The 23723-nt window shown below is 38.3% G+C and overlaps 1 protein-coding gene across 12 annotated transcripts in view; it reads right to left on the reverse strand.

Moving 5' to 3' along the window:
• CELF1 (CUGBP Elav-like family member 1) overlaps window positions 1-23723 on the reverse strand; it is a 135538-nt gene that overhangs the window by 85006 nt on the left and 26809 nt on the right. For 10 of the 12 annotated variants that reach the window (XM_073216551.1, XM_073216550.1, XM_073216553.1 and 7 more), the window contains exon 2: window positions 2296-2335. The exons of 1 other annotated variant lie outside the window; for it this stretch is intronic. The gene's annotated coding sequence lies outside the window, so the exon portion shown is untranslated. Of the gene's footprint in view, window positions 1-2295; window positions 2336-21263; window positions 21344-23723 lie in introns of all 12 variants that reach the window. One more of the 12 variants, XM_073216558.1, reaches the window with a different exon arrangement.

Raw genomic sequence — 23723 nt, forward strand, 5'->3', positions numbered from 1 at the left:
GAATCAACAAATTTTAAGGGAATCCCACTGGTTTTTGTCGTTTTTATTATTCATTAGCAACACCTAAATTCCACTAACTACATCTCTGTTTTAATCAGAAGCATAGCTATAACAAGAGAGTACTTATATATGGTAGATGCTACTGAGTAGCCAGGAACTGCTCAGTGTGTGAAAGGATGTGCACTTCCTTACAGTAAATGTTTACCAAGCCAAAAGTTGGGAGACACTGATGTAATGTTTTAAAATCCATTTTACGACTTATAAAAGCACTGCTTTAAAAAACATACAAGATGGAAATGACATTCCACCTTTAGACAGGTCACAAGAGCTATCTCAGTATAATTAAATTTAACATGCTTGTGGGAAAAGCACAGAAATTAATCACAAGTCACTCAATTTTTAAAGAGTTACTAAGTGACGATAAAAACAATTATGGGAATACAAAAATGCAGATGTTAAGATAAATTAAAAAGTGGAATTAGAAGTTATTCACAGAAAATTGCCCATAGTTGTTTTTAAATTTCTTAATTAGAAACACATCCCAGGCTTTTCCCACAAAAGATGCACTAGAAATAAAGAGATGGCAGGAAGGCTTATAACCAAAGAAGGCCTTAACTTTCCCTCACTCCCTTTGTACCATGTCCTCTATGATCTTAACATAGTTCCCTCTTCTTTCCCTGGTTGTCTGCCTGTCTCAGTTTTCCCTGCCTTGAAAATTCTCTACTTCTTTTCTAAGGGTAATAATTCAAAGCCTAATTATGTGAGGGTAGGGGCAATCAGCCTGCTGTAACATTAAGAACCCAAATCATTAAAAATGTCAGTAGATACGAGAAACCCTCTGAAGAAATACACACCCTGCATTTAGAATACAGGAATGGAATAAACAGTTAAAAAAAACTGGATTAAAGGAAAGAAATGTTAAAAATTACAGCATAAGTTGTCTAAAGAGTGAAAAAAGCAAAGAAAGGCATAGTTGAGCAAAAAAGCCCCAGTGGTGCGTGCAAATGTCAGGCTATCTTGATTGATGTAAAAACCAGGGAGAGTTCAATGACAGGGAGGGATTGTATACTTCCAACCCAATAATCTAAATGTGTTTTAAGGGCAAAAATTTGAACTCTTGGTTATATGAGCATAGAGGAAATTAGAGCCTACTAAATTTATAAAAGAGAACCTAAGTCACTGAAAATCACCATCAGTCTATATATATAAGGAAAAGTCATAACAGATAAATGTACTGCATATTTTTTCTCTCAGAGATTCTGGCAGTTGGATGATATAAGGGACGTAAAAAACGTAGTAAGCAATTGATACAACTTGAAAATAACCAGCCAGAATAACCTAAAATTTTAGCTTAAAACGTTTATGGACTCCAGTTTCACTTTAAAAATTGAGTACTTCTAATACAATTTAGTGGGTCTCCTAGGGCTCCCAATTCAGAACCTTGCATATGCAAAAATATACTGACCTAAATTGGTAATTATCTCTTTGGCATCTCACTTTGTGGGAGCTGTTGGCAAAAATGTGACAATCACATGTAATTTAAAACAAACCAAAAAGGGAGGAAAACTACTACCTTTTTTGAAATCTAACAATTTTCCATTTCTTCCCCCATCCTTAATCACTACTACTGCCTCCTCCAGTGCCACAGATAAGGACTAGCAGAAAGACCCTCTTCTGTGTTTAGTACTGTCGGTTCCACTGAAGTTTCTGGGACTAATCCTAAACTAATAAACTCTTGTCAAATCATGACCACCCTTCAAATCAGGTCATATTTCAATTATCAAACTAGTTCTGGGACTTAAGTGTAATTCTTAGTTGGTAATAATACACTGTAAGTTTAAACTTTATTTAAGCTCCAGGGCTGATTAGGATATCAGTTATGTTGAACAAATTCTTCCTCCAAGAGGGTATTTTCTGTGTAAAATCTATTATGTCCCAGCCTCATCCTTTTTCTAGTTGACTTCGGTCTTCCGGTTATGAAGTGGAATGAAGGAAGAAAGTCAGCAGGGCACACAGACACACAGACACACACATGCAATCACGCACATTAGTACTAGGCAGCTACCTCAAGGAGGAGATAACCCTGCCTTGGGAAACAGCTAAGGAGGAAGAAATGAGAAAGAGCAAGAAAATATTTCTAGCTTCCTAGTAGGAACAGGAAGTTATATCCCACAATGCAGAAAAAAACCCATCACCATTCTGAAGGCAATCTTTTCATATCTACACAACAGGCTTCATGCAAGAAGGTTAAAAAAGATGACCACAGAGCACACCCATCCAGCAGTTAGCCCATACCTGTAGCTTTACACCTCCCTCTCTGGACTATGTCTTCACTCTAAAAAACCAAGGAAAGAAAAGTAAGTGGACCATACCTACACTTCTCATAATCCAGATAATGCAGATTTTTTCCTAAGAAAAGCCCCCTTTGTCACCACAGCAGAAGATTAAGGGGGGAAAAAAAGAACCCCTCCCTTTTCCATTTTTTAAGTACAAATACCTTGAAAGATAAATTGCATTTAGTACCTCAAAGTTAATTTAAAAACACAATCAACCTAAAAGATAAGTACTAAAAGGCTTAAAGAGGCTTGCCCCCAAATGTCCCAATAAATAGCAAAACAATGACTAGAATTTATGAGGTTGAATTCCAGTACATCTAGGTCACCAAAACAATCTTTTAGCATGTGCTTTTCAATGGGAAACTACAATAAAGCTAAAGGCTATATAATTCTTTTAGCAATTAAGCATCATGTTATTAATGTGGACAAGCCATGTTCATTTCCCTAAAGCAACCTTGCTGAATATAATAGGTAGGTGCCAGGCATAAAATTCTTCAAAGGTAACCAAATTCCTGCCTGTGTAAATGCATCTCTGTGGTCTTCCAGCAGTGGTGAACCACTGAAACCAAAAAAATCAGAAGACGGGGAAGTTAACTGAAGTTAAAAGCAAATGGAGGAACCGCAAAACCAATCTGTTTTATTTTTAAACATTATTGAACAATCTTTCAAGTAAAGATTGATTCTATAAAGCTGCCCAAATTCCTACAAACTGTCATCTACAACCCCTGCCAGCTGTACTCCATCTGGCCCTGGCTATATAGATGGAGAATGACCAAAAGTCACAGAGGATGAAGTCTACTTTGGGAAGTTTAAGAATTTTGAAAGACAAGGCCAGAAACAGAACTGTAAGACACCACACTGTATCTATCACCCCTAAAGACAAAGATGTATCTTGACTGACATAAAATAGGTGCTTAAGTACTTGACTTTTCATATGGACCTGGTTTCCAATTTTGCTAATGAGGTAGCCATGCTTTCATTTAAGACAAAGTCAAGACCAACAAAAAAGCTTCTGAAGAATTTACTTGAACCTGCCTACATTATTAAAAGTTATTTAGAGGAAGGGAACTTAACATTTACTAAATAAGTTCACAAAACTTCATCCAGTCCTGTATCATTACTACCACTTAAGGTGGGTAAGGATTTAGATGCTAAAATAACCTGCACAAGGGATTCTAACCCCAGGGCCCATGGTCTCTCTTGAGAAATGTGACTATCACCTACCAGGTAAAAATTTTTATTGAGACCGTGTGTCTTAAGAGGGCTCTACAGTAGTGGTTACCTTGGGGAAAACAGAGCAAGTTAAATTTCTACTTTTTTAATCTGGAAGATACAAAGGGCAAAGAAAAGACCAGGGAGTCGTGTTTTTCAAAATGTGACAAGAAACATGCATGGAACAGTTGAAAAACACTGCTTGTTGTGTGACCCTGTGAGACCAGACTCAGAATGCATGCTAGCTGGGGAATCCCCAAGATACAGAGAGCAAAAGGGAGACCTGGAGTTGTTAAGAAGGGCCACTGTATGAAAAAGTGAGAGGTATATCTAAGTCCCAGAGAACATCAGCCCTAAGGGGGCCAAGGAACACCTTAATTGCCTAGCCACGAGAAAGAGTAAAATGAATTAAGAAAAAAGAAAAAGTAGGCTGTTAATCACCCTACTCCAAAATCATCTGAAGATTTTCTTTCTTTCTAAATTAAAGTATGAATGATATAAAATCTTATGAAGGCTTCATATGAACATTGTTTTTCAACATTCACCCATATTATCAAGCCCTCACTGTCTATCATAGTAGTAAGATGCTATAGAGTCACTGTCTTCTCTGTGATGTACTGCCTTCCCTGTGACATACCTATATTGTGATCAAGAATTATTCATCTGAAGACTTTTTAAAGGAAAACTCAAACACACAAAAAAGGATCAACACTGCCTTCTCCACACAGGCTCTTACCACTTGAAGGAGGATGGTGGGAAGGCTAATACACAAGAAGGCATTTTCTTTAAAATAGCTTTGTCTTCTCAGTTTTGTTGTTCCTGCATTTTTTTGCCTGCTCTGAAAGAAAAGAGAAATGCTTTGCGGAGAGAAAAAAGCTGAATGGAAACTAAAAGCTTTAGGTTTGAGTTTTTTAACATATTTCATTTCTATGAGGAACCAAACAAAAAGTAAAAGCTCCGTGAGGAAGTCTCAACGATTTTTGTTCTGTACTTCCTTGAAGCTCCACAGAAGTCTGTTTTCTATTAATATTACTTCCACCTTTCTCAATCACCATTCGAAAAGCATAAAGGTAATTCCAAAGAGGGGTGAAAAGAGTTAAAGGTGAAAAGAGAAGCACCGAAAAGCTGTGGGGGTGGCGGGGGTGCCCCGCAAGGCAACAGAGGAAAGAAGAATGAAGGGCAAGCTATCTCTGAGGGAAACGAGATATTACTTGCTTGTGATATGTGAAGATATTCAAAATATGACCTCCTAGAAGTTTATAAAACTGTACTTAGCAAGTTAATGGTACAGGGGACTCCACAAGGCAAACTACCTATTCCACAATGTCCCCAAGGAAAGTTAAAACACCTGGGAAAAACTTTTATTTGGTTTTGGAATATATCTTGGAACTTATACATGATCTTGACATGTTTCAAGGACACAAGGGTGAATAAACAGCATCACATCTCAGGAATGATACAAAAGTTCTAGATCTCCTACATCCTTCCTAGGTACAGGGCAAAGTAATGAACTATTTTTATTTCTCAGAGTTTTCTGCTGGCCTACACATCTTCATAGGAAGATGGCCACTGATTTGCACTCACCATCAGCAACTCTCACATAGTATGTACTGAATCACAAACGCCAGATAAAGGGGCTGGTAACAGGCACAGTAATGCTCAATGACCTATCTAATGCCTGAACCCATCATCTTCAGCTTGTTAGCTAGCAAGACTCACTAACTTTTACAAAACAATTCTCTTTAAGTACCCTCAATACCTTGAAAAACATTTTTTATATAAATCAGGGAGCTAATGAAGAACTGAACTATACAGATGAAAGGTTTTCAAATGTTTTTAAAAGCAGAAGTGTTTTTTCCCTTATTCATAAAAGTGAAGCTGTTCAGGCTGAAGACAGAGGAAGGCAAGGAAGGTTCTACCTGTTTGCCTCTCCTAGTCCTCAGGGTAACTAGCTCTCCAGGAAATACGAAAACAGACCTATATAATTCAAAATAGATAATTCACCAATTTTACATCCAGTTTTGAGATGGATCCTCTTTGAACAGATTTTTCTATCTTTAGAATCTAATAGGTTAGCAGAGATAAAGGACTTTAATAAGATGCCATCAATAATACTAAACGCTTGCATCCTCAAATTGATGGAATATGGCATTGAAAATTTGTAAACCTAAAAAAAAAAAATTTGTAAACCTTACCACCCAAAAGTATGGAGAAATGTCCAGACATTTACAAAGCAGCAATAATTCTAACAGCTAACATTTTGGGGGCATTTACTGTATACCATATGGTGTTGGTGCTTTGTATTTAATCCTCATGCCTATCCTATCTCCATTTACATAGAAAAGACACAAAGAAATGAAATAACTCTCAAAATCTCACAAATCCAGGCTATGAAAAAATTGGAATATTAAGCCAGGCAGTTCAACCCTTGGGTGAAAGGCTGACTCAGGTTAAAAACTGTCTGTAAGGAAGATCATGCATACAAACTACAGAAAAGACTGTTTAAATACTGAGGGCCATGAAGTTGAATCTGACCATTTTTCTAAGGCAATGTTTTATAAGTAGGTAAATGTCCAAAATCTCAACTGCCAAGAGGAATTAGGGTAGCGAACATATCCTGCTCTCACTCACCAGATGTGTGATTCTGAGAAAGTTAATCAACATCTCCTAAGTGTCACTTCCCTCACCTGTAAAAGAGGACTTAACTACATACCTCAAAGGAACCAGCCACTGTACAAATTTCTAACTGAAAGTGGAAAGAGACAAGTAACAGAAATAACTTAGGCAAATTTTAAAAAATGTTTGTTAACTTTTAGACTACTTGCAATAGCCTCAGTTCTTTCTTTTTCTTATTATATGGCCAGGTCATAAGATTGGGCTTAGTGCATTGGAAAATTGCATGTCCTTCTACATCCATGATCTAGAAAAGCCAAGTAACAAGATAAAAGGATCAAATAGGAAGCTTTCCTGGCTACCCCAGAAAATCATGGGGCAGAACTCCACCAGGGACTGGTGCTAAAATCCAGTAAAGTTTGTGTGGAGTCGCCAATCAATGTACTATTTTCCTTGGGAATCTATAGCAGGGGAAAAGCAGTTGCCACCAGTTTAATCCAGGATGCTGGGCACACACATCACAACTAATAGGGGGTACAAACACCTCAAAAGGCTACTGCCCTAAATGAAATAAAACGTGTAAGACCATTCAGCAACAAATAGGTGGATCCAAGCCTGAATGACTGCAGATAAACTAACCATTGTTTTTCTCATCTGTAAAATGCGGGGTAACTGGGTGGATTAAACAGGTACAATGAAGCACACAATGAATTCCCTTCTAGTCCCATCAGTCCAGATCATCTCCTTCCACTACAGTAAGCTGTTCTTTGTTGAGCAGTGTGGATAATGTACTACTTCAGGCTTGGTTCTGACATGTCTTGATCAGCAGGGATAAAACTTAGCATTTTCTCAGTGGGATGTAGAAAAATCGTTTCTCCCTTGAGACACTTGTTCTGTGGCTACTATTTCCATGATTCAGGCTTAAGTTAAGGGTTTCTGACTCTACTGACTGTGTCATCTATGTCCTTTCCCTGACCCTAGTAGTTTATAAACAGATCTCAATCTCATCTTCTTTTCCATCAGCCAGTACGCTCACTACCTTCTTTACTGGCAACATTTTTCTCCAGCTTAAAAAAAATTGCGGAGAGGAGGGAGCCAAGATGGCGGCGTGAGTAGAGCAGCAGCAATCTCCTCCCAAAACCACATATATCTTTGAAAACACAACTAATACAATTATTCCTAAAAAAGAGACCAAAAGACAAAGGAAAACAGCCAGACCACATCCACACCAGCGAGAACCCAGCGCCTCGCGAAGGGGGTAAGATACAAGCCACAGCCTGGTGGGACCCGAGTGCCCCTTACCCCAGCTCGCGGCAGGACGAGAGGAGTCGGAGCGGGGAGGGAGAGGGAGCCCAGGACTGCTAATCACCCAGCCCTAGCCATCCACACCAGAGTGCAGACACAGGGCTTGCGTGGGGTGCTGGAAACTAGGGAAACAGGACAGTAACACCTGTGAGCGGGTCCCCGCAGCCGGTGCCCCCAGGACAAAGACAAGGGAGTGCTTTTTGAAAGTCTTAAAGGGACAGGGACCCCACCGCTGGACGGAATCGTCAAGGGACACCTAGCCCAGCAGCAGGGAATCACGGGGAACTCTGGGCACTCTAACCCCCTGAGCAGCATGGAGCACGGAGGCCCTTCACAGAGATAAAAAGCCTCCCGGCAGATTCACCTCCAACACGGCTCCGCCGTATCGGAGCAGCTGCCCGAGGCAGGCCATGCCCACAGCAAACGCGGAGCTAAACTTCATAGCAGCCAGTAAGAATCAGAAGTTCCGTCTGCGTGCAGCCCAGCACAAGCCACTAGAAGTCGCTGTTCTCCCAGAAGAAGAAGGCCATAAACCAATAAGAAGGGATGTTCTCCCAGCCATCACTTGTGCAAGCTCCACAAACTATCTCTATCACCATGAAAAGGCAGAAAAATTTGATACAGACCAAAATCACAACCCCTGAGAAGGAGCTAGAACTAACCAGTCTTCCTGAAAGAGAATTCAAAATAAAAATCATAAACATGCTGATGGAGATGCAGAGAAATATAGAAGAGCTAAGGGATGAAGTCCAGAGGGAGATTACAAGCGTGCGGAGGGAGATTACAGAAATGAAACAATCTCTGGAAGGATTTATAAGCAGATGGATAAGATACAAGAGGGCATTGATGGAATAGAAACCAGAGAACAGGAACACATAGAAACTGATGTAGAGAGAGATAAAAGGATCTCCAGGAATTAAACAATATTAAGAGAACTGTGTGACCAATCCAAAAGGAACAATATCCGCATTATAGGGGTACCATAAAAAGAGAGAGAGAAAAAGGGACAGAAAGTGTCTTTGAAGAAATAATTGCGGAGAACTTCCCCAAACTGGGGGAGGAAATGGCTTCTCAGACGACAGAGGTACACAGAACTCCCAACAAACAAGCCAAAAGGAGGACAAAACTAAGACACATAATAATTAAAATGGCAAAGATCAAAGTCAAGGACAGAGTACTAAAGGCAGCCAGAGAGAAAAAAAAGGTCACCTACAAAGGAAAACACATCAGGCTATCATCAGACTTCTCAACAGAAACCTTACAGGCCAGAAGACAATGGCATCATATATTCAATGCAATGAAACAGAAGGGCCTTGAACCAAGGATACTGCATCCAGCATGATTATCATTTAAATATGAAGGAGGGATTAAACAATTCCCACACAAGCAAAAGTTGAGGGAATTTGCCTCCCACAAACCACCTCTACAGGGTATTTTAGAGGGACTGCTCTAGATGGGAGCACTTCGAAAAAGAGCACAGAACAAAAGAAACAACATTTGAAGAATCGAGGAGGAGGAATAAGGGAGAGAAATAAACATCAGACTGCGTTTATAATAGCTCAATAAGCGAGTTAAGTTAGATAGTAAGGTAGTAAAGAAGCTAACTTGAACCTTTGGTAACCACGAATCCAAAGCCTGCAATGGCAATAAGTACATATCTTTCAATAATCACCCTAAATGTAAATAGACTGAATGTACCAATCAAAAGACACAGAGTAATAGAATGGATAAAAAAGCAAGACCCACCAATATGCTGCTTACAAGAGACTCACCTCAAACCCAAAGACATGAACAGATTAAAAGACAAGCGATGGAAAAAGATATTTCATGCAAACAACAGAGAGAAAAAAGCAGGTGTTGCAATACTAGTATCAGACAAAATAGACTTCAAAATAAAGAAAGTAACAAGAGATAAAGAAAGACTTTACATAATGATAAAGGGCTCAGTCCAACAAGAGGATATAACCATTATAAACATATATGCACCCAATTCAGGAGCACCAATATCTGTGAAACAACTAACAGAATTAAAGGAGGAAACAGAATGCAATGCATTCATTTTGGGAGACTTAACACACCACTCACCCCAAAGGACAGATCCACCAGACAGAAAATAAGTAAGGACACAGAGGCACTGAACAACACACTAGAACAGATGGACCTAATAGACATCTATAGAACTCTACATCCAAAAGCAACAGGACACATATTCTCCTCAAGTGCACATGGAACATTCTCCAGAATAGACCACATACTAGGCCACAAAAAGAGCCTCAGTAAATTCAAAAAGATTGAAATCCTACCAACCAACTTTTCAGACCACAAAGGTATAAAACTAGAAATAAATTGTACAAAGAAAGTAAAAAGGCTCACAAACACATGGAGGCTTAACAACATGCTCCTAAATAATCAATGGATCAACGACCAAATTAAAATGGAGATCCAGCAATATATGGAAACAAATGCCAACAACAACACAAAGCCCCAACTACTGTGGGATACAGCAAAGGCAGTCTTAAGAGGAAAGTATATAGCAATCCAGGCATATTTAAATAAGGAAGAACGAATCCAAATGAATGGTCTAATGTCACAAGTATTGAAATTAGAAAAAGAAGAACAAATGAGACCTAAGGTCAGCAGATGTAGAGACATAATAAAGATCAAAGAAGAAATAAATAAAATTAAGAATAAAATAGAAAAAAATCAATGGAACCAAGAGCTGGTTCTTTGAAAAAATAAACAAAATAGACAAGCCTCTAGCCAGACTTATTAAGAGAAAAAGAGAATCAACACACATCAACATAATCAGAAACGAGAAAGGAAAAATCACGACGGACCCAACAGAAATACAAAGAATTATTAGACAATACTATGAAAACTAATATGCTAACAAGCCGGAAAACCTAGGAGAAATGCACAACTTCCTAGAAAAATAAAACCTTCCAAGACTGACCCAGAAAGAAACAGAAAATCTAAACAGACCAATTACAAGCAATGAAATTGAAGCAGGAATCAAAAAACTACCAACGAACAAAACCCCCAGGACAGATGGATTTACCTCGGAATTTTATCAGACATACAGAGAAGACATAATACCCATTCTCCGTAAACTTTTCCAAAAAATAGAAGAGGAGGGAATACTCCCAAACTCATTCTATGAAGGCAACATCACCCTAATACCAAAACCAGGCAAAGACCCCACCAAAAAAGAAAACTACAGACCAATATCCCTCATGAATGTAGATGCAAAAATACTCAACAAAATATTAGCAAGCCGAATTCAAAAATACATCAAAAGGATCATACACCATGACCAAGTGGAATTCATCCCAGGGATGGAAGGATGGTACAACATTCAATAATCCATCTACATCATTCACCACATCAACAAAAAGAAGGACAAAAACCACATAATCATCTCCATAGATGCTGAAAAAACATTCGACAAAATTCAACATCCATTCATGATAAAAACTCTCAACAAAATGGGCAAAGAGGGCAAGTACCTCAACATAATAAAGGCCATATATGATAAACCCACAACTAACATCATACTGAACAGTGAGAGGCTGAAAGCTTTTCCTCTGAGATGGGGAACAAGACAGGGATGCCCACTCTCCCCACTGCTATTGAACATAGTACTGGAGGTCCTAGCCATGGCAATTAGACAAAACAAAGAAATACAAGGAATCCAGATTGGTAAAAAAGAAGTCAAACTGTCACTATTTGCAGATGACATGATATTGTACATAAAAAACCCTAAAGACTCCACTCCAAATCTACAAGAACTAATATCGGAATTCAGCAAAGTTGCAGGATACAAAATGAACACACAGAAATCACCTAGGAATAAACCTAACCAAGGAAGTGAAAGACCTATACCCTGAAAACTACAAGTCACTCTTAAGAGAAATTAAAGAGGTCCCTAACAAATGGAGACTCATCCCATGCTCCTGGCTAGGAAGAATTAATATTGTTAAAATAGCCATCCTGCCCAACGCAATGTAATACAGATTCGATGCAATCCCTATCAAATTACCAACAGCATTCTTCAATGAACTGGAACAAACAGTTCAAAAATTCATATGGAAACTCCAAAGACCCCGAATAGCCAACGCAATCCTGAGAGGGAAGAATAAAGTGGGGGGTGGGGGGGAATTCGCTCCCCAACTTCAAGCTCTACTACAAAGCCACAGTAATCAAGACAATTTGGTACTGGCACAAGAACAAAGCCACAGACCAGTGGAACAGAATAGAGACTCCAGACATTAACCCAAACATATATGGTCAATTAATCTACAATAAAGGAGCCATGGACATACAATGGGGAAATGACAGTCTCTTCAACAGATGGTGCTGGCAAAACTGGACACCTACATGTAAGAGAATGAAACTGAATCACTGCCTAACTCCATACACAAAAGTAAATTCGAAATGGACTAAAGACCTGAACGTAAGTCATGAAAACCATCAAACTCTTAGAAAAAAACAGGCAAAAATCTCATGGACATAAACATGAGCGACTTCTTCATGAACATATCTCCCTGGGCAAGGGAAACAAACGCAAAAATGAACAAGTGGGACTATATCAAGCTAAAAAGCTTCTGTACAGCAAAGGACACCATCAATAGAACAAAAAGGTATCCTACAGTATGGGAGAATATATTTATAAATGACAGATCCGATAAAGGGTTGACATCCAAAATATATAAAGAGCTCATGTACCTCAACAAACAAAAATCAAATAATCCAATTAAAAAATGGGCAGAGGAGCAGAATAGACAGCTCTCCAAAGAAGAAATTCAGATGGCCAACAGACACACGAAAAGATGCTCCACATCGCTTGTCATCAGAGAAATGCAAATGAAAACCACTATGAGATATCACCTCACACCAGTAAGGATCGTCATCATTGAAAAGACAAACAACAACAAATGTTGGTGAGGTTGTGGAGAAAGGGGAACCTTCCTACACTGCTGGTGGGAATGTAAATTAGTTCAACCATTGTGGAAAGCAGTATGGAGGCTCGTCAAAATGCTCAAAATAGACTTAACTTACCATTTGACCCAGGAATTCCACTTCTAGGAATTTACCCTAAGAATGCAGCAGCCCAGTTTGAAAAAGACAGATGCACCCCTATGTTTATCACAGCACTATTTACAATAGCCAAGAAATGGAAGCAACCTAAGTGTCCATCAGCAGATGAATGGATAAAGAAGATGTGGTACATATACACAATGGAATACTATTCAGCCATAAGAAGAAAACAAATCCTACCATTTGCAACAACATGGATGGAGCTAGAGGGTATTATGCTCAGTGAAATAACCTAGGCGTAAAAAGACAAGTACCATATGATTTCACTCATGTGGAGTATAAGGACAGAAAAAACTGAAGGAACAAAACAGCAGCAGAATCACAGAATTCAAGAATGGAGTAACAGTTACCAAAGGGAAAGGGACTGGGGAATATGGGTGGGAAGGAAGGGACAAGGGTGGGGAAAAAGAAAGGGGGCATCACGATTAGCATGTATAGTGTGTGTGGGGGCACGGGGAGGGCTGTGCAACACAGAGCAGACAAGTAGTGATTTTACAGCATCTTAGTATGCTGATGGACAGTGACTGTGAAGGGGTATGTGGGGGGGACTTGGTGAAGTGGGGAGCCTAGTAAACATAATGTTGTTCATGTAATTGGAGATTAATGATACCAAAATAAAAAAATTAAAAGAAAAAAAATTGTGGAAAAAAGCTTACATAAAATTTACCATCTTAACCAGTTTTTAAGTGTACAGTACAGTTTAGTACATTAACATTGTTCTGCAATGTGACAACAATTTTAAAGCTGTCCTTTTTCATCGGGATTCTTAATCTAGGACCCTGAGATCTCTTCAAAGTCCCTAGATGAGTTTCAAGGAAAGAATAGTTCTATAACACCTATGTTTTGTTTTTTTTTTCCTAAACTGTGTGAAGATGCACATGTGGGATTTCCTGGAAAAAGAATCCACGGCTTTCAAAGGGGCTCTCTACTACTCTTAGATTTTGACTCTCTCTGCTTCAAGGTAACAAAACAGAGAGTAAATTACAAAGGCCAAATCTGATGTCTTTTGCATGACCCTGAAACAATTTCTTTCTTCTGGGGCTCAGTTTCCTTACCAGTAAAACTAGAGGATAGGACTAGACTAATGCAGACTATCACTAAATCATCTAAAAGGTTAATTTTATTTTCTTGAAACTAGTTCAGTTCTACCATGTATGAGAGATAAACTTTTGGCAAATCTTACTTCTAAATTTTTGTTAATGAAATTATTTCAAATGCTGCCAGTTTGTGAATAAGTAATGAGTCCCTCCTTCTCTTTTCTGTTTATATGCCCAGGACACCTAGAGTAAAGATAACACATGTATCAGACATCCAATTGTTGAAATGAATTCCCTAATATATCTATCAATTTCCCATTAACATTTTCGTGAATTGAGACATGTACAAATAAATGTGTGCATTTTTGGTAAAAAATGTCTCCCCCCCACCTCTAAATTAGATACTTAGGTAAAACAACATTGTGAACAGCCCACCCCCATCTTTTTTTTTTTTTTAGCTAAGTCATATTAAATATTCCCCCTTACTTTTTCTACTTCCTCAGTTTAAAAAGTTTACCTATTTACTCATTTTTACATACAACCATATTTGCCTCCCTCCTCCAATAAAACCACATTTTGATTTATTTCCTACCCGGCTTTTCTCTATGTGTATATTAAGAATTAAGATACATGCACACTCAAACACACAAAACTATCAAATTAAATATCATACTGTATGTACTATCACATTACCTACTTTTCCCCCTTAATTACAAACATTCTGAGCACCCAGTATTTAAGAATCAGGCAAAGCCTGATTTTGCCAATAGCATCCTTCCCTCTATGTTATAACCACAATCAATAAATGAAACACCTGTTTCACAAAGCCAACATAATTATTAAATTCTCTGAAACTGCTACAAAAAAAGTGGTGCACTAAAGCTGAACAGGTGTGGGTGGATTGGCTCTTTGTTCTTCTTCCTTTCCCTGATCTGCCAACCTCATCTTCTGTTTAGTTGTATGATCTTTCCATATGACTATATACATACCTAACAAGTGATAGTCCATTTCGGAGGTGCTCAAGTGAAGTAGACAGAGAATGCAAAATACATTTTAAAAAAATTCTTTTCCTACTTCCTCCCAAAATACCTATACTCTTAAGGTATCTCAAATTCCCATTAAGTAGTCCCTCTCTCCTCCCCATACTGCTCTTTACTGCGGGGTAGAGTGTAGGAATCTCATTCTGTCTTTAGCTCCTCCTGTTCCCTTGGCAGTACTGTCAGTACTGGGAAACAAATTGCTGGATGTCCAAGTAACACTAAGCTAATGTGCAGCTTTCTGTGGGCAGAGCTGCTAACTGAATCTTTCTAGTTTGAATCCAATGTTCCAGGCATATCAATGTTAAATATTTGCCTAGTGACTTCTAACTTCAAAGACAGAGAACCAAGCACAGAAAGTCAGAGGCAGCAAAGGTTCCCCACTGTGTGGAAGGAGTGGTGACTCTAAAGACACAGAGGGGGACTAGCTATAGGGACTGAAACACCAGACAAAGCACCTAATCCACCTAACCCAAAAACAAGGGCTCAATCATTCTACCTTCCCATAACAAACATGCATCACTTGCTCAAATCTGTCATGTTCTAAGACCACCAGTTCTGCCTTAGTTTCACTGCCCTGACATAAGGCCAAATCTGTCTCATCTAATGAGTCACTCTACTGCTCCTCCAAGTGCACTTTGATTTCAGCCCACTTGTGAGGCTCATCAGGGCTGCACCATATGTTAGTACCATGTAGGCAGAATGTGACTAATTTTTTTCTACAACGCTGTCAGAAGCTACTTTTAAAGTTGCCATATATTCTTGGTGATTCTAAAGAGTCGTTTCTATAATACATAACCCTCCGGAAACGACTTCATAATTATATTTCTGGGTGCTCAAAGAGATTGTTCAGCATTTGCCCTTCCATTTTTCAGATGAGGAAACTAAAGTGAACAGAATGGATTAAGTGACTCAGGTTCTACAACCAGTCAGACTTGTACTTTCTGAAGCCCCAGCACTGTACTTAGTAAAATAAGTCCGTTTATAAAATGTTTCCTTTGGGGGGGAAACTTAAAATATTACTTTGCTTTTATTTTGAGGTGATTACTAAACTTTAGAGATAACTATTTTGACTATACAGGTTAATTCTGGTGACTAAATGCTCTCATGATATCCATCCGACTGCTTGAGCCATGGACCACAAATGTTTTCCTAACCATAGTTATCCTAAATGCATGACACTAACATTTTGAGAGTAAAAGAGACAGAATATACTTGCAGACTGAACTATCATCACCAAATCCCCTAAAAATAAAAAAAAAAAGAAGGGGCTGTGCCTGCCTATTCTATGCAAGTTGCCTCTTCTCCAACAATAATGGCTGCTAGGTTTGATAATTAAGCTTATCTCAAGAAGGTTTCTTAAATTTTCCATTTCAGATCATATGTTCATTCATTCTAGTAACTGAGGTGGGGTAGTTTGATATCATTGCATTAAGACCTTTCTATCCACTAACATTCTTTGATGGATAGTATCACTTGAAAAATGTATTTAAAAAATCTTAAATTTCTTATCAACACTGAAAACTGCACATAGCCTGTGAATCCAGCAATTAACAGTTCTGGAAATAGAGCATTCAAATAAACATATCTAACATACAAAAAGTATGCAAAGGGGTATCCCTAAGAACATTGTTTACAACAGCAAAAACTGGAAACAATTTGCCCATCAGTTGGGTGGTGGTTAAATAAATTGTAGTACAGCAATACAACAAAACACTCTAGCTATTAAAGAGAAAAAGGTAGCTCCAATGCACTAGTAAGGACTGATCAAGAAGATATGTTTATGTAAGGAAGGAATTACACATGGCTTGTGTATGAACAGAATATCTCTCTATATGGAAGGATAAAGAAAGAACTGTTAACAAGGTAGCAGAGGTGAAATACTGGCTTAATTTTTCACATATGGATATGTTACCTATTCCACAAAAATTTTTTTAAAGAAAACTCCTGAAGGACAAAGGAAAAAATTCCAAATCATGCAAGTACCTTGTTTTTGTATTTATTTTCCAGCTCTGCCTGAAACTTTTGTGTGGAAAAGGCCATTGTTCTAGTGAAACAGCACTATACCACATGTAAGCTGAGTAATTATCTTACACTATTTGAAATTATCCCAGCAACTCAACTGATGTCCACACAGCTTGGACTGCAAACCTTATGGCTGGCCTATTTACAAAGTTTGGAGCTATTTTCAATCACTCACCTGTGTGTCTATCTGTGTGCACATTTTCTTCAATCAGCCTTTCCTGTCAGGCAGAGTGCAACATTAGCTGTATTCCAGTAAGGATTGAAAGGGACAGAGTGAGATAGTATGTCAAAACAAGTTCTATAAATACAGCTTTTTGGCCTAGTATCACAAAAAGATATCAAAACAGCTTTAAGCTTAAATAGAAAAATCCTACAGTCCTACAATGTTTTATTGAAGGCTCTAGAGAACAGCAGAAGCCAGGGATCTGGAATCTTGTTTATCACACTGTATCTTGTCTCCCTTTCTCTAATCTCAGGAGTAGGTTAAAATCAAATTGCAGGTATCATTTCAAATCAGCACCCCTCCACCTTTTCTCGTATCTTAAACTAACACATTAATATCTTTTCACTGACCTCACCCCACCTCTTAGGCAGACATACCAAATACATACAACATTTAAGAGACTTTCCCCAGCAACGAGCATCTAACTTCTGTCCCCAAAATCCTTGACCAAGTTGCCAAGAACCCTGCCTCTACCATCTGCCACAACCTCACCCCAAACAGATGGGCACTCAAGCAGGATGCTTCCATATGGTCTTGTCTCAGGAGGTTCTATCCTGTTGTTGAAAACTAGGGAACTTTATTCAATCTCTTTCTGTTCTTAATGTCATAATCCTATAAAACCAGAAACAACTTCTTTAAGTGGAGATGCTTTCAGAGCTAGGTTATATGAAAAAAAAGTATAAAAATTACACCTTTGGTTTAGTCAATCAGGGAGTATGTTCAGCAAAACGTAATTCATCCCAAAGGATATGTACCCTAAAGGCAAATTCTAAATATATCTTTAATACTGTGATTTTTTAAAAAGCAACTTCAATTAACATGCTTTCATCATTCTTGAATTGTGCTCCTAAGTGTTTCTCACATTTAAATACCCATTTATATGATCTCGGTCACCTCTTTCAAATTACTCCTAAAAAGAAAAAAGCCTATTCCAAAAAATTAAATTTGTCAGTGCTTTGGTTTCATTTTTACAAAAACAAGCTCTTTGTAAAATGGGAGCTCTATCAATCAAAAATACATGTATAAGAGAGATTAAACAATTCCCAGATAAGCAAACATTGAGGGAATTTACCTCCCACAAACACCTCTACAGTGTATTATACAGAGACTACACTAGATGGAAGTACTCCTAGGGCTAAATAGACATCACCAGACAAAATAAAATCACAGCAAAGAAAGCAGACCACCCAAATACTAACTAAAGGCAAAGAAAATCAGTTATCCACAAAATCAGTCAAGGGAAAAACAAAAGAGTACAGCATCGGTCACCTTACATACAGAGTGGAGGAGGAAGAAAAAGAAGGGACAGAAATAAAGAATCATCAGACTGTGTTTATAATGGCATAATAAGTGAGCTAAAGTTAGATGGTTAGATAGTAAAGAAGATAGCCTTGAATCTTTGGTAACCACGAATCCAAAGCCAGCAATGGCAATAAGCAGATATGTATCAATAATCACCATAAATGTAAATGGACTGAATGTGAATGCACCAATCGAAAGACACAGAGTAACAGAATGGATAAAAAAAAACAAGTCCTGGCCATCCTGCCTAAAGCAATCTACAGACTCAATGCAATCCTTATCAAAATAACAACAGCATTCTTCAACAAACTGGAACAAATAGTTCAAAAATTCATACGGAACCACAAAAGACCCCAAATAACCAAAGCAATCCCGAGAAGAATAAAGCAGGGAGCATGTTGCTCCACAACTTCAAGCTCTCCTACAAAGCCACACTAATCAAGACAATTTGGTACTGGCACAAGAACGGACCCATAGACCAGTGGAACAGAATAGAGTCCAGATATAAGCCCAAACATACATGGCCAATGAATATACAATAAAGGAGCCATGGATATACAATGGGGAAATGACAGCCTCTTCAACAGCAGGTGTTGGCAAAACTGGATAGCAACATGTAAGAGAATGAAACTGGATCACTGTCTAACCCCATACGCAAAAGTAAACTCGAAATGGATCAAAGACCTGAATGTAAGTCATGAAACCATAAAACTCTTAGAAAAAAACATAGGCAAAAATCTCTTGGACATAAACATGAGTGACTTCTTCATGAACATATCTCCCCAGGCAAGGGAAAGAAAAGCAAAAATGAACAAGTGGGACTATATCAACTCAAAAGCTTCTGTACAGCAAAGGATACCACCAATAGAACAAAAAGGCATCCTACAGTATGGGAGAATATATTCATAAATGACATATCCAACAAAGGGTTGACATCCAAATTAAAGAGTTCATGCACCTCAACAAACAAAAAGCAAATAATCCAATTAAAAAATGGACAGAGGAACTGAACAGACAGTTCTCTAAAGAAGAAATTCAGATGGCCAACAGACACAGGAAAAGATGCCCCACATCGCTTGTCATCAGAGAAATGCAAATTAAAACCACAATGAGATATCACCTCACACCAGTAAGGAAAAGACAAATCATCAAAAAGACAATCACAAACAAATGTTACTGAGGTTGTAGAGAAAGGGGAACCCTCCTACACTGCTGGTGGGAATGGAAATTAGTTCAACCATTGTGGAAAACAATATGGAGGTTCCTCAAAATGCTCCAAATAGACTTACCATTTGACCCAGGAATTCCACTTCTAGGAATTTACCCTAAGAATACAGCAGCCCAGTTTCAAAAAGACAGATGCACCCCAATGTTTATTGCTGCACTATTTACAATAGCCAAGATATGGAAGCAACCTAAATGTCCATCAGTAGATGAATGGATCAAGAAGATGTGGTACATATAAACAGTGGAATATTACTCAGCCATAAGAAAAAAAACAGATCCTACCATTTGTAACAACATGGATGGAGCTAGAGGGTATTATGCTCAGTGAAATAAGCCAGGCAGAGAAAGACAAGTACCAAATGATTTCACTCATATGTGGAGTATAAGAACAAAGGAAAACTGAAGGAACAAAACAGCAGCAGAATCACAGAACCCAAGAATGGACTAACAGGTACCAAAAGGAAAGGGACTGGGAGGATGGGTGGGTAGGAAGGGATAGGGGGGGGAAAGAAGAAAGGGGTTATTATGATTAGCATGCATAATGTGGAGGGTGGGAGAAAGGGGAGAGCTGTGCAACACAGAGAAAACAAGTAGTGATTCTACAACATTTTGCTATGCTGATGGACAGTGACTGTAATGGGGTTCGCGGGGGGGACTTGGTATAGAGGAGAGACTAGTAAACATAATATTCTTCATGTAATTGTAGATTAATGATTACAAAAAAAAAAAGAGAAAGAAAAGGGGGATTACTCCCTGATAGGATAAAACTAACTGCAAATCAACGATTAATGCATGCTTTACATATCCTTAATTTTGATCCTAAATTTTGATCAGCTATGTAAGCACATTTTTCTGATAATATTCCTTTCTCTAAAAAAAAAAAAAGCAGTTCCTGTGTGGTGATCTCCAATAGGTTCTTCACAATGGTATAAAGGTCATATCAAAGTGTGGACAAACGGTTTGTTTGTGTTTATACAGAGGATCAAAGCCTAATTTGGCTACCCAGAAAACAAATTAAGATACGATATGAAGAAGAACTTCCAACATCAACATCCTCTGGAAGAGTCATTCCAGATGATGATCATCAAAAAACTTCAACAAAGATCCTGGTGCTGTTGCAGTTGTAGCTGCATTCATCCCACCAGTTCCTGGACTTGTCATTGAAATGAAGGAGATATCTAAGCTGGCCTGTGCATACAGTAAAATAACAAATTTGACTGGATCTATACTGTCAGAACTCAACCAACAATTAGGAGAAGTGCAAGTTGCAGTGCTCCAAAATTGTGCAACTATAGACTATCTACTGTTAAAAGAACATATGGGATGTGAACAGTTCCCAGGAATGTGTTGTTTTAATTTGTTTTAATCTGATTTTTCTCAAACTATTCAAATTCAGTTAGACAATATCCATCGTATCATTGATAAGTTTTCACAAATGCCTGGGATACCTAACTGATTTTCTTGGTTTCACTGGATATGGCTGGTAATTGTAGGTCTGCTTTTCTTATGTAGCTGTATTCCTATTATGTTAATGTGTGTATGCAATTTAATTAGTAGTTTGTTAAAACCTATACATGTTTATGTTACTCTACAAGAAGATATGTCAAAGAAATACTGAATCTTCCCATGTTTTCTTCCGTCTGCTACTTCTATAGCTTTTCTTCTTCCTTCCTAATTACAACCCTTTAGTAGAATTTGTGCCTCCTATCGAAAATTACCGAGTATCATAATTCTTCCAAGTGGTAAAGATACCTCAAGACAAATGCTGGGCATAGACGCCACAGGGCATAAATCTGCAAAGAAGTAAAAAGCTAACTTTTTCAAACAATATTGCTTCTCTCTCACTTACCAACTTTACATTTCCCTGTATGATCCCGGAAGATGACTGGTTAGCCAGAGACAGGTAAGATTCCTCAAGGGACGAACAACCTAAGACAAGCACAGTCACAGGGGGGGGGCCATCAGGTGAGAAACTGGGGATCAACAGAGGTGAGGCTTAGAATCTCACCCCCCCCCCCGTTTTGAGAGAAGTCTTCTGCATCCGTGGATATTTTGTTGCCCTTGTCTAGCTTGGATTAATACTTAGTCTATAGGCACAGACTTGATCATGTACATTTGCCCTCTTACAGCACTAAATTATGTTTTCTACTTTTATCTTGCATCTACCTACCACTTCAGCATTTTATAAATAATAATAATAATAAGGGAGAAATGTGGGATTCACACATAAATCAAGTATAAAAATCAAACGAATAATCATATCTGACTTGATTGTTTATAGTTCATGATGTGTGATCAAAACCAAAAGTTTCTGTGATATGACTGCCCTTGCACTGTTCACCATGTAAGAACTTATTCACTATGTAAGAACTTGTTCACCATGTAAGAACTTGTTCGTTATGCTTCAGAAGATTGGAGACTGTTGAGAATTAGGCTTGGGGTTGATTAATGATTGTGCATTGAGTCCCCTATACAGAATTTTATTGTTGTTAATGACCATTTGATCAATAAATATGAGATGGCCTCTCAAAAAAAAAAAAAAAAAGATGCTCCACATTGCTAATCATCAGAGAAATTCAAATTAAAACCACAATGAAGTATCACCTCACATCAGTTAGGATGGCCAACATCCAAGAAACAATGAACAAATGTTGGCAAGAATGCAGAGAAAGGGGAACCCTCCTACACTGCTGGTGGGAATGTAAATTAGTTCCACCATTGTGGAAAGCAGAATGGAGGTTCCTCAAAAAACTCAAAATAGAAATACCAATTGACCCAGGAATTCCACTCCTGGGAATTTACCCTACAAATGCAGCAGCCCAGTTTGAAGAAGACATATGCACCCCTATGTTTATCGCAGCACTTTATACAATAGCCAAGACACGGAAGCACCCTAAGTGTCCATCAGTAGATGAATGGATAAAGGTGTGGTATACATACACAATGGAATATTATTCAGCCATAAGAAGAAAACAAATCCTACCATTTGCAACAACATGGATGGTGCGAGAGGGTATTATGCTCAGTGAAATAAGCCAGGTGGAGAAAGACAAGTATCAAATGATTTCACTCATCTGTGGAGTATAAGAACAATGAAAAAATTGAAGGAACAGAACAGCAGCAGACTCACAGAACCCAAGAATGGACTAACAACTATCAATTACCAAAGGGAAAGGGATTGGCTAGGGTGGGTGGGAAGGGAGTGATATGGGAGAAAAGGGGCATTACGATTAGCATGTATCATGTGGGGGGGGGCGGACACAGGGAATGCAGTGTAACACAGAGAAGATAAGTAGTGATTCTAGAGCATCTTACTATACTGTTGGACATTAACTGTAATGGGGTATGTGGTGGGGACTTGATAATAGGTGGACTCTAGGAACCATAATGTTGTTCATGTAATTGTACATTAATGAGAGTAAAATTAAAAAATTTTTTTAAATCAGAGAAAAATAAATGATGTGTATTGTAACCCCTAGAGTAACCACTAAATATAAAGGGAATTCTAAAAAAAAAAGTTGCCAAGAATGGGAAGGGAAAGCCTACTTAATGCCACATTCAACAGCATTTGAGAAAATCATTAAGTTTGCAGGACCCATAAGGGACTCAGCACCAGGTCCTAGACCCTAAAAAAACACTCAAGTCCACAATGGACAAGTTGCTAAACAGATTCATAAGTGATTCAGAGCCAGAATACATCAGAAATGGTCACACAGAACTCTGTAACAATACCACACAGACACAAGAAGCTGTCTCAGTCAAGGTGTTCTCCAGCATTTAGTCCTTGTCTCTCCTCATTGGTCAGTTACAAATGTGTGCAGAAAACCGTCTCATCCTACTCAGCTGACAAGTTCTATTCCCAACTCTGCATGCTGTTACTCATGGGGGGATGTGGGAAGGGAGTAAAAGGAAAGCGTTAAACAGAGAAACAAACTTGAATTTAGACTGAAGATGATCAGGAGTAAGGAATTCTTTTCTGCTAATCAGAGTATCTCATAACAAACCAAGAAAGGATCCTTTTAAAAAAACAGTAACAATGTTCACCATGTAAGAATTTATTCACTCTGTAAGAATTCGTTCACCATGTAAGAACTTGTTCGTTATGCTTCAGAAGATTGGAGACTGACGAGAATTAGGCTTGAGATGGATTAATGATTGTACATTGAGCATTGACCCCCCTATACTGAATTTTATTGTTGTTAACAACCATTTGATCAATAAATATGAGAGATGCCCTCTCAAAAAAAAAAAAAAAAAAAACAGTAACAAACCCAATACTCTTTGGAAATAGCCTGAAATTTGTCTACTG

Source organism: Manis javanica, chromosome 11 (assembly GCF_040802235.1).
Source record: "Manis javanica isolate MJ-LG chromosome 11, MJ_LKY, whole genome shotgun sequence".
NCBI classification, from domain to species: Eukaryota; Metazoa; Chordata; class Mammalia; order Pholidota; family Manidae; genus Manis; species Manis javanica.